This window comes from Terrapene carolina, unplaced genomic scaffold (genome assembly GCF_002925995.2).
Source record: "Terrapene carolina triunguis isolate 2854851 unplaced genomic scaffold, T_m_triunguis-2.0 Scaffold233, whole genome shotgun sequence".
NCBI classification, from domain to species: domain Eukaryota; kingdom Metazoa; phylum Chordata; order Testudines; family Emydidae; genus Terrapene; species Terrapene triunguis.
The window spans coordinates 9,827,752-9,845,576 of record NW_020664584.1 but is presented as its reverse complement, the minus strand read 5'-3'; positions in this window follow the sequence as shown (position 1 = coordinate 9,845,576).

Genomic DNA, 17,825 nt, shown 5'->3' with positions numbered 1-17,825 from the left:
GGTCAGACTAGATTATCACAATGGTCCCCTCTGGTTTTCTAATCTATGAATGTATGAAAACAGAAGGTGGATGGCAATCTGCTAAGATAACAGCTACAGACCACACATCATAGAAACCCCCGAGGGTTAGTGAAGATACTGAAACCACGTGAAAGAGGATGCTGGCTCTCTGTTTCTTGGGGCCAGGCAGAATGCCTCTGACAGTTCTCTTGGGCTGACCAAGGTGACATGCCCATTGTCACGCTGTCTGCGGTGGCTCACGACTGTGAGTGCCTACCTCAGGGCAGGTTTCAGAGTGGTAGTCGTGGTAGTCTGTATCAGCAAAAACAATGAGGAGTACTTGTGGCACCTTAGAGACTAACAAATTTATTTGGGCATAAGCTTTCGTGGGCTAAAACCCACTTCTGACTACTGTTTTTTCCACTCCATGCATCTGATGAAATGGGTTCTAGCCCTCAAAGGCTTATGCCCAAATAAATAAATCTGTTAGTCTTTAAGGTGCCACCGGACTCCTTGTTGTTTTTCTAGTCTATCTTGCCACCCAGACAAACTAGACTTAGTGATAAATGGTCACTTACACCAAAAATCACACTGCATTCAGGTTGCTTCCAGTCCCAAGAGACCAATTACTTAACCCCAGATCGATTGGTACATCAAAGACAACACCTGTAATAAACTATTTGAAGGTTTATTAATAGGAAAAAGGAATAAGAGTTATTTACAGGTGAAAGCAAGCAAACCTGTACACACAAATGAGTTACTACTATCTATGATTTCTAAAGATGACAGAGATATGGGAATCTGTCAATTCGAAATGTCTTTCAGGGCAGACCCTGGGGATCTCTGGCTTTGTTTAATGTCTCTGGCCCTGTGAGAGTTCAAACAGCAAAGAAATGAAAAATCTTCATGTCCACTATTTTTATTTCCCTCTTCCAGCCTTCTGCATATACTCCTCCATGGGTGGATGGGGCAATTAACAAAACTTTTCTCTTATAATGGCCCACTTAATTTTTGATAGTCCTTCTGGATGGGTGGGAGACGGATGGACAATTCCCATGTCTGGGTTCACAAGTTCATAGCAAACATTTTCAGAGTTATAAAGCAAAATTTACATATTTCCTTATAGCATGGAATACAGACATTACAAGTGAGGTTAATGCAGGCAGCAACTTACAAGCATTTCACAGTCTAAACACTAAATACAGTCTTATAAGACTACTACCTATTTTGAACAAAACTAACATACAGGTGAGCTGGTTTGGTTTCCAGCTATGAGTTTGTCAGTTCTTAGCTGACGCCTATGGCTCCGGCCAGAGCTGGCACTTGTTTTACCACTGTCACACCCATCACTACCAACAGTGAAAACCACCAGAAGCAACAAATACCAGCTCCAGGAGGTGGATCCATGTCATTGGCTGAACAGGCCACTGCCAAAGAAACTGTTCTGAGACCAAAAGTGGCTTCTGTGACAGTGTACCCCATAAGTCTTCATGGGAATATGCTTATGAATATTGTGACAAAGTTCCTCCTCTATCTTGGTGGGTCCTGCGCTTATTGGCAGATTTTCTTGCCTCAGAGATTCACCATGTGGGTTGGGGAACAGCCCAGAGACCTTCCCCTCTGGCAGAACCCACAGTCCAGGTCAATTGGGAGGTTTAGGGGGAACCCGGGCCCGCCCTCTACTCCGGGTTCCAGCCCAGGGCCCTGTGGACTGCAGCTGTCTATAGTGCCTCCTGTAACAGCTGTATGACAGCTACAACTCCCTGGGCTACTTCCCCATGGCCTCCTCCAAACACCTTTCTTATTCTCACCACAGGACCTTCCTCCTGGTGTCTGATAACGCTTGTGCTCCTCAGTCCTCCAGCAGCACACCCTCTCACTCTCAGCTCCTTGCGTCTCTTGCTCCCAGCTCCTCACACTCTCACCACAAACTGAAGTGAGCTCCTTTTAAAACCCAGGTGCCCTGATTAGCCTGCCTGAATTGATTCTAGCAGCTTCTTTTTAATTGGCTCCAGATGTCCTAATTAGCCTGCCTGCCTTAACTGGTTCTAGCAGGTTCCTGATTACTCTAGTGCAGCCTCTGCTCTGGTCACTCAGGGAACAGAAAACTACTCATCTAGTGACCAGTATATTTGCCCTCTACCAGACTCCTGTACCCCACTGGTCTGGGTCTGTCACATATCCCTCCCCCCTGCTCAACGCCAAGGGGTTGGGCAGCTTGGGACACCAGACAGTGCACACGTGACAAGCCATCGGCGTTGCCATGACGGCTCCCTGCTCTGTGTTGCACACGGAACTGGAAAGGTTGGAGGGATAAGAACCATCTGGTCACCCTTGTGTTCTTCTCCTTGTTCTGCTGCATCCATTGAAGAGGGGCATGGTCGGTCACGAGGACAAATCTGCGCCAGAGCAGGTAGTAGCGCAATGTTTCCATGGCCCATTTTACAGCGAGGCATTCTCTCTCCACCACTGCATATTTTTTTCCCTTGGAAGGAGTTTCCGACTGAGGTATAGAATTGGGTGTTCCTTCTCCCCGACCATCTGTGATAGAACGGCCCCCAACCCTACTTCCGATGCATCCGTCTGCAGGATAAACTCCTTGGTGAAATCAGGGGCTATCAGTATGGGGTTACTGCAGAGGGCAGTTCGTAGGTCTGTGAATGCTTCCTCTGCTGCGTCAGACCATCTCACCAGATCAGGTCCACGGGCTTTCACTAGGTCTGTCAGAGGGCTTGCCCTTGTGGCAAAGTGGGGGATAAATCGTCGGTAATACCCCACCACACCTAGGAATGCCCAGACTTGTTTCTTGCGACTTGGTCGGGGCCAATTTTGGATGGCCTCTAACTTGTTCACTTGGGTCTTCTGCCTGGTCCCATCCAAAATTTCCTCTCCCGGGGATAATCTGCCCAAGATCTAGGGGCCCAGTCTCTGTTGCCTCTACTGGTTCAGAAGCATTAGGGTGGGGAGTTAGACTCAAGTGCTTCTCCCTCCTGCGTGGCCTCCTTTTCAGCTGCGTGGGTCCACTTACCTACAAGAACAACCCTCTGGCTTTGGGTCAGTATTCGGGTTCCCAAGGCCTTAGCTGCCCTTCTTTCCCTTTTTGTCTTTCTACCCTGTCTGGGAGTGGAGAACAAATCTGGGGATATTTCAGAGAAGATTGGGGGTTGACAGTCTGCTGTGGATGCCTCATCAATTTTAGGGTCCCCATCTTTCTCCAATCCCCCTACTGGGAGTAAGTTTCCAAACCCTGGGAAGTCCCTCCCTATGAGCACCGGGTATGGGAGTTTAGGGACTACACCTGCTGCTACCTCAGTAGTGTTCCCTTGGATCTCGATTTTTACTGGGATGGTGGGATAGTAACTAACTGTCCCATGGACGCATGTTATCCCCATATGTTTAGCCTGCAGCAGCTGACTACGCTTCACGAGCTTCCCTGAGATAAGCGTGATAGCACTCCCCGAATCAACCAGTGCCGTGGTCCCTACCCCATTTAGTTTCACTGGTCTGGTATACATATGTGGGGTTAGTGAGACCCCCACAAGGTGGATTAGGGAGCATGGATCTGCCCAGTTCCCCAGGTTACACTGCATAGGCTCCTCAGCATTGGGACACTGTGCAGCTATGTGTCCCCACTCCCCGCAGGCATAACATCTGTATGGAGCCCTAGGCGTTCCCCGGTCTCTTGGTTTGGGTAGTCTAACATCACGATCCTCTTCTCCCTCAGTGCTCCGACTCTTTGTGGCCTCTAATGGGCCTTCAGCCTCTCTCTTTTTCCACTGGGCCCTCCTGGTGGCCCAGTCACCCGAACTTTAGGGCTTGGTGCTGCTAGTTTAACCCGGGGTGCCTCTTCCTTAACTGGTCGGGTCAGCTCCCTAGCTGTCCTTCGCCTCTCTACCAGGGCGACAACCTCGTCATAGGTGGAGGGTTCGTTCTGGTTTACCCAGGCATGAAGGTCTGGTGGTAGTCCCCTCATGTATCGGTCGATGACCAGAACCGCTAGACTCTCTTCCGGACTCCGGGACTCTGTTTGCAACCACTTTCGTGAGAGATGGATGAGGTCATACAATTGGGACGACGGGGTTTTGTCTTCCTGATACCTCCAACCGTGATACTGCTGGGCCCGCACTGCTGTCATTACCCCCGATCTGGCCAGGATCTCTGCTTTCAGCTGGGGGTAGTCTGCCGCAACCTCTTCAGGCAGATCATGGTAGGCCTTCTGGGCCTCCCCACACAGGAATGGGGCAAGGATGTCAGACCACTGATCTCGAGGCCAGGCCTCCCGTAGGGCTGTCCTCTCAAAGGTCAGAAGGTATGCCTCTACATCATCCTCCCGTGTCATTTTCTGCAGCCAATGGCTGGCCCGTATGAGCCGCGTCCCATCATGGCCACGATTCAGCTCTGTAAGGGACTTTACCTGGTTTACCAGTTCCCGCAACATAGCTTGGTCTTGAGCAGCCTGGTCCATCAGCAGGCGATTAGTCTCTTGCTGCAGCCGCACTGCCTCCTGTTGGGTGGCTGCCTGGACACGGGTAGCCTCCTTCTGGGCTGCCATACCTTGTATCAGTGCCCGCACTACGTCATCCATTGTGGTGAAAAAAAATAAACCCTTTCCCTTTTTTTTGTTTTTTGTTTAAATCACCCTCCTTCTTCCGCCACGCTGTGCACCCCAAGATCCCACTCCTGACACCAGTTTGACAAAGTTCCTCCTCTATCTTGGTGGGTCCTGCGCTTATTGGCGGATTTTCTTGCCTCAGAGATTGACCATGTGGGTTGGTGAACAGCCCAGAGACCTTCCCCTCTGGCAGAACCCACAGTCCTGGTCAATTGGGAGGTTTGGGGGGAACCCGGGCCCGCCCTCTACTCCGGGTTCCAGCCCAGGGCCCTGTGGACTGCAGCTGTCTATAGTGCCTCCTGTAACAGCTGTATGACAGCTACAACTCCCTGGGCTACTTCCCCATGGCCTCCTCCAAACACCTTCCTTATTCTCACCACAGGACCTTCCTCCTGGTGTCTGATAATGCTTGTGCTCCTCAGTTCTCCAGCAGCACACCCTCTCACTCTCAGCTCTCTGTGCCTCTTGCTCCCAGCTCCTCACACTCTCACCACAAACTGAAGTGAGCTCCTTTTAAAACCCAGGTGCCCTGATTAGCCTGCCTTAATTGATTCTAGAAGCTTCTTCTTAATTGGCTCCAGGTGTTCTAATTAGCCTGCCTGCCTTAACTGGTTCTAGCAGGTTCCTGATTACTCTAGTGCAGCCTCTGCTCTGGTCACTCAGGGAACAGAAAACTACTCATCCAGTGACCAGTATATTTGCCCTCTACCAGACTCCTGTACCCCAGTGGTCTGGGTCTGTCACAATATATATATGATATAGCTGGAATATGTTTTATGCTACATATGTCATGTAACATATCTATGTAAAGGTTATGATCTACTGAATACATTCCTTCTATTTGTATGCATGTATCATTTTTGTACTTGAAGTTAGGAATATTGGCTTTGTACTTGCTTGATTTCTATTGAGAAAGGAATGTGCAAATTAAATGCCCAATCAAGAACCACTTAAGCCAACAATGAACTCGAAGATGCCAATCCACATCAGAGCTTTCCCAGGAATGTGGCTTGGCTGGTAAGAAACTCAGTCATGTATGGACATGTGACTTGCCCATGTGACTCCAAAACTCCATCTTGGAGCTGGACTTTGCATAGAAGAGAGGAGGGGGTCTCCCCCCACAAGAGGAAGTCTATTTAAGCCTGTGGGAGACCCCTCCATTTTGTCTTCAGCTGGCTAAAGAGATAGCCTCTCCACCCACAAGGATACCTGAAAGAAACTGGAACACAGGACAGTAACTACAGGGGATGTGAGTGATTGCTGGACCCAGACTAGAAGGAGACTAGTCTGTAAAAGGAAGCTTACTGGAACTGGTGAGGTTTTATCTGTATTCAGTTTTCTTAGAAATAGACTTGCAGGTTCTATTTTATTTTACTTGGTAATTCACTTTGTTCTGTCTGTTACTACTTGGAACCACTTAAATCCTACTTTCTGTATTTAATAAAATCACCTTTTACTTATTAATTAACCCAGAGTATGTATTAATACCTGGGAGAGGGCGGCAAGCAGCTGGGCATATCTCTCTATCAATGTTATGGAGGGCAAACAATTTATTATTAGGTAAAATGGATTTATTTGGGGTTTAGACCCCATTGGGAGTTGGACATCTGAGTGTTAAAGACAGGAACACTTCTGTAAGTTGCTTTCAGTTAAGTCTGCAGCTTTGGGGCATGTGGTTCAGACCCTGGGTCTGTGTTGGAGCAGACTGGCGTGTCTGGCTCAACAAGACAGGGTGCTGGAGTCCTAAGCTGCCAGGTCAGGAAAGCAGAAGCAGAAGTAGTCTTGGCACATCAGTTGGTGATTCTCAAGGGAGTTTGTGTGATCCAACCAGTCACAGCTTCATGATAAGAAGGCCCTTGAAGTAATACGTGCATTAACAGAGTGAACACGGCTCTCCTTTGTCGAAAGGGTCAGGTTATCTCCCCGACCTCCATGCCAGACATAAATTCATGGGCTCTATTTGTTTGTGTCTGTGGGTTTTGGTTTATGTTGCTCTGGGTTGGGTTAAACCTTGTTGTTATGGGTCAGGGGTAACTCCTGACTTACATTCAGGATAAACAGAAGAACCTGACTGAAACCACAGCAGTAGCGCCCAAAACGTAGGCACCTGGAAAAAGCCTGAGAAGAAGCTGAACCATGTGGCCAAGGGGTTTTAAATGCAGGGGCTAGTGTTTGGGTTGGTGGAACAATTTTTGTCTCCGTGTGTGAGACACACAGCCCAAGCTTGCACACCTCAGAAGCAAAAGGAACGCCAAGCAGACACAGCCTGGCTGCCTGGTGCATGGCTCTAGGAGAATCCTGGAGAGAGGCTTTGGGCCGAGGCGACACGTTGGGGGAAGCCTGTGGGGTCACAGGCCTCCCCTTCCAGATTTGCAGCTTGTAGTGAGCATGCTGCTCACATGGATTGAGCATGCTCACTAACACTGCTGAAGCCTGCTGCCCTCACTCTGCCCCCCCACTGTCGGTAGGCGCAGGTCATCTATGGCTTTGGGTCAAAGTGCTGTGTGGAAAGAAGCTTGGACCTGTGAGCAAGGAAACTGTCTTCTGTTGTTGAGTGTGATGTTGCACCCCATAATGCTTTATGGAAATATGCTTATGAATGTAAATATGACATAATGGAATATGTTTTATGCTACATATGCCATGTAACATATCTCTGCAAAGGTTATGATCTACTGAATATATTCATCCTATTTGTATGCATGTATCATTTTTGTATTCAAAGTTATGAATATTGGCTGTGTACTTGTTTGATTTTAAGTAGCCTTAGTAAGGCATTTGGTCATCTTCTTTAGAAAGGAATTTACAAGTTAAGTGCCCAATCAAGAAACACATAACGGACAATGGACCTTGCAAGACTCCAATCCACATAAGAAGTCTACCTGAGGACGTTCAAGGTAGCATGTGAACAATGGCTGCCACCTGTAAAGTTCTGACTCATGCATGGGCATGTGACTTGCCCATGTGACTTCAAAACTCCATCTTGTAGCTGGGTTTCTAAACAGGGGGAGGGAGGGGTGTCCACCCACAAGAAAGTCCTGGGAGACCCCTTCATTTTGTCTTCAGCTGCCTCTCCACCCCCAAAGGATACCTGAAAGAAACTGGAACAAAGGACAGTAACCACAGGAGTGTGAGTGATTGCTGGACCCAGACTAGAAGGAGGCTAGTCTGTAAAAGAAACTTATTGGAACATCTCTGAGTGTATTTAATCTGTAATCACTTTCTTAGGTTTAGACTTGCATGTTTTATTTTATTTTGCGTGGTAATTCACTTTGTTCTGTCTGTTATTACTTGGAACCACTTAAATCCTACTTTTTGTATTTAATAAAATCATCTTTTACTTATTAATTAACCCAGAGTATGTATTAATACCTGGGGGTGGGGGTGGGGGTGTGTGCAGAGAGCTGTGCATATCTCTCTATCAGTATTATAGACGGTGAACAATTTATGAGTTTACAATCCACAGGCTCCAACATGCTCATGAAATCTATTAACCAAACTGTTTCAAATCTGTAACAATCATGATCTGCTGATAGACAATGTGCTCAGTAAACTGTTCACAGCAAATAGTTCAACCAGTTGTAAATCTGGCACTGTAAGCTTTATACAAGGTAAAATGGATTTTTGGGGGGTTTGGACCCCATTGGGAGCTGGGTAACTGAGTGTTGGAGACAGGAACACTTCTTAAGCTGTTTTCAGTTAAGCCTGCAGTGTTTTGGGGATGTGGTTCAGACCTGGGTCTGTGTTTGTAGTGTCTGGCTCAAACCAGGCAGGGCACTGAAGTCCCAAGCTGGCAGGGAAAGTGGTCTCAGAGGTAGTCTCAGCACATCAGCTGGCAGTTCCCAAGGGGTTTCTGTGATCCAGCCCGTCACATTGAGTTCCTCCCGTGTTCAGGGAAACAAGGTTTTCTACATTCTTTGTAAATAAACACACTTGCATCAAAGAAATACCTGCTGACTCTGACCTCCTAACTGGAACAACCTACAAAACCCTGAATTTTTGGCTCGCCACTTGGGGTGACAATATTTTGTTTTATTTTCAGTTGACGTTCAAAAGAAAAGAGGGAAGTTGAAAGAGCAGCCACTGGAGTCCATGGAGATGGATGTGGCAGGGCCGTCTAACCTTTTGTAACCCTGGCCCATGTCATGTGACTAGCCAGGAAACAAAAGATTGCTCTCTTACTGACACTGCGGCATATCTCCGGTATATCTCCCATTACGTGCTGTTCGTGAACAATCCACAGACTCCAACATGCTCATGAAATCTATTAACCAAACTGTTTCGAATTTGTAACAATCATGATCTGATGATAGACAATGTGCTCAGTAAACTGTTCACAGCAAATAGTTCAACCAGTTGTAAATCTGGCACTGTGCAAACATGTCCCGGCAAGCTGCTCCTGAAATATTACAATAATGTCTTTGCTTTGGGTTTCCTGCTTGTGGGGAAGAAGAGAAGTAACAACATTACAGCGGGTGTAGCCCTGGCCCCTATATTTAGTTTGCCTGTCACTGTTCCTGAAAACAGTTCCTGCGAACTTTCTGTGAAGCGCTCTGCCAACTTCACAATTTGCACCAGGACTCTGCGCATAGCCTGGGGGCAAGGTAGGGCCTCATGAAAATCAAGTCAGGTTTGGCTGAGTTGCAAACCACTGAAAATCACCATTGCCCACCTGTGTTTCACACCGCATAGCTTGGGTTTGGCTTGCTGCCACTACCCCTCAAGATTCTATTAACGCGGCACATACTCCGCCCTCTTGCCTCACTTCAGCAGTCTATGCACAGAGCCAAACCTCCAGGTGGGACACAGACAAAACAGATCCTCCTCTTGATGGTGCTGTCCCCCATTCCTACAGCCTCTGACCTAGGGGAAGATGCACTGCACTGGGAACCAGGAGATCTAGATTCACTTTTTCAACTAACTTGTGTTAATAACTCTGTACCCATCACAACCCTTGTTATGAAGAAGGCCTCATGGGTTATACGACCTGGGAATGGAACCAGACCGCTAATATGGCAGAACCATGCATCAGCCACTTAATCTAATTGTCCCTCTGAAAGAGCCTCCCAAATACTGGTCCTTGCCTAAGCTGTCTGTAAAATGGTGCTACTCATGCATAGGTAACCCCACAGTTTAAATGTGTAACATGTCTTCCTCTAGTGTCTAGTCCACAGAGGATAATATTAGCCTACTGCTAGTGCAGCTACCTTTTAACTCAAGTCTCTGCTGTAGTGCTGAAAGTTTACAGTTCACACAGTGATGCTGATGTATTGAAGGGGTGACTGTTAGAGTTGCACATAGTATAATTTGCTGTTTCTGTTTTCTTTCTTTTTAAAAGAACCTAGGAAATTTCTCCCTCCCCCCTTCCCAGTTAAAACAGTGTTATTAAGGCTGCAAAGTCAAACACTCAAAAGTTAGGAAATGCCAAAATTAAGTTGCCCCCTTCCATGTATAGATTACACAATACAATTGTAGCCTGTAGGATGGCTTAGGTTAAGAAATAAGTAGAAGTCAGGTTTGGGACCTAAGTTAGCCAAAGTGTAGAGGAGTCTGGGAAACTGAAGCTGCCAGTGTGAGATGTTGGAGTCAGAGTGTTATGGGAGAGTAGGCGTTAGCAAGGCCATGAACCCAGGGTTATGTTACTCTTATGTTGTGGTTATAACTGGGTTAAGCAAGGTTTTTAATGAGAGCGCTTTTGCAGAAGAGCTCCAATTAACATCAGAAAGGTACCGTTTGGGTCCAGGATTATAAAGCAGTACTTCACTCTGCCCTGGTCTACACTACAGGGTTAGGTCAAATTTAGCTGCGTTAGGTCAATTTTAAAATGAATGCGTCCACACAACCAAGCCAATTCCATCAACTTAAAGGGCTCTTAAAATCAACTTCTGTACTCCTCCACAGTGAGGGGAGTAGCGCTAAAATCGACCTTGCTGGGTTGAATTTGGGGTAGTGTGGACGCAAATCGATGGTATTGGCCTCCGGGAGCTATCCCAGAATGCTCCATTGTGACCGCTCTGGACAGCACTTTGAACTCCGATGCACTAGCCAGGTGCATCAGGAAAAGACCTGGGACCTTTTGAATTTCATTTCCTGTTTGGTCAGCATGGCAAACTCAGCAGCACAGGTGACCATGCAGTTCCCTCAGAATTGTAGAGCGTAGAATGTTTCTATGCTCCCCCTATCATCTCCGTCCTGAGGTTATCGTAGATTAGAACACGAAAAAAACGCACTCACGATGACATGTTTTCCGAGCTCATGCAGTCCTCCTGCACTGATAGGGCACAGCTTAATGCATGGAGGCATTCAGTGGCAGAGGCCAGGAAAAAATTAAGTGAGCGCGAAGAGTGGAGGCAGAATGCGATGCTGAGGCGAATGGGGGAGCAAACGGACATGATAAAGCATCTGTTGGAGCTGCAGGAAAGCCAACAAGAGCACAGACCCCCGCTGCATCCACTGTATAATCGCCTACCATCCTCCTCATGTTCCATAGCCTCCTCACCCAGACGCCCAAGAACGCAGGGGGAGGGAGGGGAGGCTCCGGGCACCCAGTCACTCCACTCCAGAGGATGGCCCAAGCAACAGCAGGCTGTCATTCAAACAGTTTGATTTTTAGTGTGGCTACAATAAGTAATGTGGCCTTGTCCTTACCTCCTCCCCCACCCGGGCTACCTTGTCCATTATCTCTTTTTTTTTTTAATTAATAAAGAAAGAATGCATGGTTTCAAAAAAATAGTTACTTTATTTTGAAGGGGGAAGGGTGGTTGGCTTACAGGGAATTAAAATCAACAAAGGGGGCGGGTTTGCATCAAGGAGAAACACACACAACTGTCACACCGAAGCCTGGCCAGTCATGAAACTGGTTTTCAAAGCCTCTCTGATGTGCAGCGCGCCTTGCTGTGCTCTTCTAATCGCCCTGGTGTCTGGCTGCTCAAAATCGGACACCAGGCGATTTGCCTCAACCTCCCATCCAGCCATAAACGTTTCCTCCTTATTCTCACAGATATTATGGAGCACACAGCAAGCAGCAATAACAATGGGAATGTTGGTTGCGCTGAGGTCTGCCCTAGTCAGCAAACAGTGCCAGCGAGCTTTTAAACTTCCAAAGGCACATTCTACCACCATTCTGCACTTGCTCAGCCTATAGTTGAACTGCTCCTTACTACTGTCCAGGCTTCATGAGCCATGGGAGCAAGGGATAGGCTGGGGTAGGTGCGACCGCGCGGTGCTGCTGGCTGGGAGAGCAGCCTGAGGCAGAAGCCTCCAGCTCGCATGATATTCCAGGCAGGACTGAATCTCCATGAGATGAAACTTAAAGAAGAGAATGACCTGGAGTCTCTGGCTCCCATTCAGTGCTCTAAGAGGAGGATAGCCATGTCTGTCCAGGTGCCCCGATCAACCCCACCGAGGTCTGTCAGGAGCTCCCAGAAAACGTACAACAGCTATCAGTCCTACTGCACCGTCTGCCGCGAAGGCAAGGAGCTGCTGCTGTGTAGCAATGCAGTACCGCGTCTGCCAGCAGCACCCAGGAGACGTATGGTGACGGTGAGCTGAGTGGGCTCCATGCTTGCCATGGTATGGCGTCTGCACGGGTAACCCAGGAAAAAAGGCGCGAAACAATTGTCTGCCGCTGCTTTCATGGAAGGAGGGATATGTACCCAAAACCACCCACCACAATGTTTTTACCCCATCAGGCATTGGGAGTTTAACCCAGAATTCCGAAGGGCAGCAGAGACTGCGGGAACTGTGGGATAGCTACCCACAGTGCACCGTTCTGTAAGTCGATGCTAGCCACGGTAGTGAGGACGCACTCCGCCGACTTAATGCACTTAGTGTGGACATACGCAATCGACTGTATAAAATCAGTTTCTAAAAATTGACTTCTATAAAATCGACCTAATTTCGTAGTGTAGACATACCCTCTGTTGTTGGTGGACTGATCACACATTGATACACTATTTCATCTTCGAGAGTACAGGTAAATATAATTGTAGTATTGTATTGTGTAAGTAGTAACTGCATCCCTGTTAGCTTAACTAATCATTTTTCTTTTTAATAAAGTTTAATTGTATAATTCAAAGTATTGCCTAGTGGTCCTCCACTAAATAAATTTTCTGTAACCAACCTAGAGGCTCAAATCGGAACACTAAGTAGGGTTTTAATGCAACCTCATTTTAACAACTTAATATTAATTGGGAACATTTCACAGAAAGGTTACAGAAGGTTTACACAGGCTATAATTGCAAGATTTTATACTATAGTTTCCACAATCCCGCTATCTCAGGGGCGGGCAAACTTTTTGGCCTGAGGGCCGCATCGGGTTTCGGAAATTGTATGGAGGACCAGTTAGGGGAGGGGGTCGTGGCCCGGCCCCCACCTCCTATCTGCCCCCCTGTTCCCTGATGCCCCACCGTGACCTCTGCCCCATCCACACCCCCCCCTGCTCCCTGTCCCCTGACTGCCCCCGGACCCCCGCCGCCCCATCCAACCCCTCCTCTCATTCCTGATGGCCCCCCCGGGAACCTTGCCCCATCCAACCACCCCTTCTCCCTGTCCCCTGACTGCCCCCAGAACCCCTGCCACCCCATCCAACCCCCCCCTCCTTCCTGACTTCCCCCCCAGGACCCCTGCCCTCATTCAACCCCCTATTCCCCCCTGACCACCCTGACCCCTATCCACACCCCCACCCCCTGACCACCACCCCAAACTCCCCTGCTCTCTATCCACCCCCCCATTCCGTGCCCCCTTAGCGCGCTGCCTGGAGCACTGGTGGCTGCCGGCGCTACAGCCGCGCCGCCCGGCTGGAGCCGGGCCACGCCGCCGCTGCTGCCACGTAGCACAGAACACCGGGTCAGGCTGGGCTCTGCAGCTGCACCCGCACCCAGAGAATTGCACCGGTGGCGGAGCGAGCGACCTGAGGCTGCGGGGGAGGGGGGACAGAAAAGGCGGGGCCGGGGTCGAGCCTCCTGGGCCAGGAGCTCAGGGGCCAGGCAGGACGGTCCTGTGGGCCGGATGTGGCCCGCGGGCCGTAGTTCCCCCCCCCCCCCCACTCTATCTCATTCAGTGCACAGGATGGACGGTGCTCAGGGAATGAGTCAGGGATGTACAGGGAATGAGGTTCCTGTTTGTAGGATAGCCCTGCTTCGTGTGTTCCAAAAGTTAGCAGGTGTACAGCAAACGAGGCAAGGGTTGCAGGAAAAGAAAGGATGCTCTTGGAGTTACAGCAAATGATTGCTACCCAGGAAAACTCAATTATCTCCCTATCTTTTCCAAAGCTCTTGCAGGAGGCATTGTGTATGCTTCAGTTTCTGGATGCCCAACTTGAGCCACCTGTGGCCTGAATTTCAGAAATGCCAAGTGCTCATATCTGCAACTGAAGTGAAGAGAAGCTGGGACTGCTCAATATTTCTGGCAGTGGGGCCTGGTGGACTGAGCAGTGGTGGGAATTAAGAGGTTATGAATTCTAAGGCATGTTTTGCTACTGCTTCACTGTGCACCTTGCTGTTTTTCTCAGTTTCCACATCTGTAAAATGGGAATACACCTCTCCTACTTCCCAGGGTGGCTGAGGATCAGCTGGATCCCCTTGACACAGTGCTCGGGACATAGAAAAGTACTCTGAAAAATCAAGCTTGGTGTGCTGCAATCACTCAAGCATCCAAGATTAGTGGAGATGTTTGCAAATTTTGGCCTTAATTTCTTTGTGCCACAGTTCCCCATCTGTAACATGAAGAGAACACTCTGTCTCACAGGGGAGAAGTGAAGAGAAATGCAAAGCAATCCTGGCCTAGTGGTTAGAGCATTAGGTCTTGGGAGACCCACGTTTATTCCCTGCTCTGCCACAGACTTCCCTTGTGACCTTGGGCACGTTACTTGGCCTTGCTGTGCCTCAGTTCCCCATCTGTTCAATGGGGATAATAGCACAGTGGGGCTGTGAGGAGAAATAAACTGAAGTGTGTGACGTGCTTTGAAATCTACTGACAAAAAACACTACATAAGAGCCAGGTATTAATACTTGTGAAGATGAGACATGGTGATGAGTGGGACGGAAAAGATCATGAGGCAATTAATATTCCCTAGTCAGTGCAGGGTTTGAACAGTGTGCAGTAAATAAGACCTGGGGCCACAGCTTGAATGTCAAGAACACGCAGACATATTGAACAATAGCCTCATTGCCTGAGAACAGCCCACTACATGAGACAGGGGTCCCGTGGAAAAAACTGTACATAATCATGCAGTCACAGACTGTATCATAAGGCCTACCCACAGAGGCCGCCAAGGTGGTAACAGCATTCACTGCCCCATGCGCTAGAGCCATGGCTGGTGCTTTAGCAGCTGGAAAAGAGGATGTTAGTGGAAGCAAAGACTGAAAAACCAAAGCCCACATGCCCTTCTCCCACACCTGGGCTGCACACGCTGCATTCTGGAATGACTCCAGGAAAAGGAGCATTATGGGAGGCACAGGAAGTAGCCATGGTGCAATCAGTGGCTAGATATGCATGGGAAGATCTGAGTTTCCTCCATACGATGTCTAATTTGTGTAATCCAGTATATAGCTCAGAGATGTTCCCATACAAGCCCCACTCCTCCTGGGCTGCAGCCAGGCAGGCTTGCTGGGATGAAAATTAGCACGACAAAAACCAATTTGGAGCCTCCCCCATTGATTACAGTCTTGTTTATACCTGTTCCATCGGGCTTGGTGTGAAGGCAGATCACATGCAATTCCTTTGCTCTCTATTCATAAGTCTCCTTTTTTACTCTTTATCAGTGGTTCTGGTAAGAGCATTTTGTACAGTCACCAAAGAGGGCAGAGAATTGACTAAGCTACAACACACCCATGAGTGGAGAAACTTTATAGCAGAGAAAAGCATGCCTTTGTGTTTGCAGAGTGAGTCAGCAGGTACAACCTCACACTCAAGGCATCAAAGCAAGCTCCTCAGGACAGAGAATATATCTTCATATGCATTTGTACCACACCCTGGGGGCTGCGACATGGAGTTTGATGGAATATATGGGACAAAGGTGTTAACAAGCAGTTCCCAAACTGTGGGGTGTGACCCCAAATGGGGTTGTGTCACCAGCAGATGGGGTCATGGGTCCAATGGGCCAGATTTGGCCTGCAAGACGATGGCACCTGTCCCCCGTCCCCCCCGTGTCCAGATCTGCTCCACAAATGCCACACCAGGAGGCTGCCAGTATGACCTACAAAATGGTAGCCCCCACCCAGTGTAATCTGGCCACCAGCCTGTAGACCAAAATAGCCTTCTCGCAGTGTGACCTTGCACATGCAGTGCGACCTCACACGTACGGTGCAGTTCTCGAAGATATTCTGTTCTGTCTCCCTGCATGGTCTCTTTGCAAAACTCTGTGAAGACCTGGGGTCCAATCATGCTGTGTTGCTGTTCCACACTGAAGCTTGTTAACTCTCAACATGAAAAGTGCTGGGCCGATTTTCTGAACAGAGAGATGAGCTGCATGCCTGTGCAATGGACTGCTAACAGAGTGAAAATGTTGATTTTCTGTGTGCCCAGAGGAAGAGGTGCCTTCTTGCCTATGTCACAGATGTATTTGGGAATCTGAATGAACTGAATACAGGTCTGCAAGGAAAGAACTCCTTCCCCCCATCCTTCAGCTGAGTCAATCAAAATCACAGGATTCATGAATTGTTTTCTGGAAGTATAATCTATTGAAGATGAACTATGAATCCTTCCTTCAGCTTTGCAAGTTCCTGGCTGACAATGAAATTATTCAGGTGATGGCTGAGCATCTCAGCCTGCCAGAGGAACAGTTTACATCCTTTCCCTGCCGACCTGGACGTGACAAACCCTTTTCAATGCAAGTCTGATGCCAGGGAGTTGCCAGCAGCTGAAATTGAACAGCTCACTGAAATTTCCCATGATAGATTCTTGCAAGGAACATATGCTCAACTTTCTCTCCGGGAGTTTGGCTCACTGTCACAAGAATGAATATCCTGCACTTTCAAACTGATGGTGCCATTCGCAAGCCTGTATTTGTGTGAAGCTGGGTTCAGTGCTTGTGTCCATCAAGTCTCAGGGTTGATCTACTGTGGATGTCACAACTGGAGATTAGATGTGCAATTTCTACCATGCTGCCAGACTTCGGGAAGCTGTGTTGTAACACACACACCCATCTGTCACATTAGAGAGCATTAAATAATGTACTTGTGTAAATTCCTTGGTTGCTATGATGTCATCTGGGGGCACAGGAGACAGTAAGTCTCAAAATGGGGTTATGCTGGCAAAAAGTTTAGAAACCCCTCTGTTAACATAATCTAGTTACTGTCCAACATTAAACAAGGTTTGGGGCTTGGTGTACAGAGACCTTAGCCTACCTAGTATCATGGTAAACATGTCAGTAAAAATCATTTGAATCTTAAAGATAAAGGAGGACAAACAGTTACAGTATTTGGAATCTAAAGCATTAAGTAAGCCTTTCATTTTAACAACATCCTTTCCCTTAAGCTGGAGAGTTTTTAGAAGGAAAACACACTTGTCTGACAGTCTCTTAAATGGTATCAGATGGTAATAACTGTCCTTTTGGAGAAAGAGAAGTTAGTTGAGATGAGCTGGAGCAGTTGATGCGGTTAAAGTCCGATCCCATTTCATCCCAGCTGGTGTCTGAGATTCAGCTGGAGCCAGTACAGGTGGCAATGTCATTGGGGGCCCTCTCTCTGGTCCAGTCTGGTCAGAACATCCCTCAGAATCAGGATGCTGAAGGCCCAGGCTCCCAGGAGATGGTAGGGATGGCAGCCATGATGGTGAAGCTCCTCCAGTAGCTTTTGAGAGTTCTTCCTGTATCTCCCCTCCGCCAACATGTCTTTCTTCAAGGACCAAAAAAAGGGACTGGTGGGTGGAATAGCCCATCCTCTTCTCATGGTTTAATCCACCAATTTGGCCTAATATGCAACATGCCAATTTCAGTTAATTAACTTCTGGCTCCACATCATTTTGGATTATATCAATTGTGGCCTTTTTGGTTTAAACTAATCTAGGTTGTCTGGTTCTCTTGCAGCTGTACAATGTTCTTTATTGAAAATAACTTGGCCTACTTTCCATGGTCAATTTCTAAAACAGGCAAAAGTTATAGACCAATTGCCACACTGAGGCCCCCATTCTACTTAACACCTTGGGGCACTATTGGCATAAAAATGAGCGTAGAAAGCCCCTGCTTGGTCAGCTTCTGCTACCCTAAGCAAGA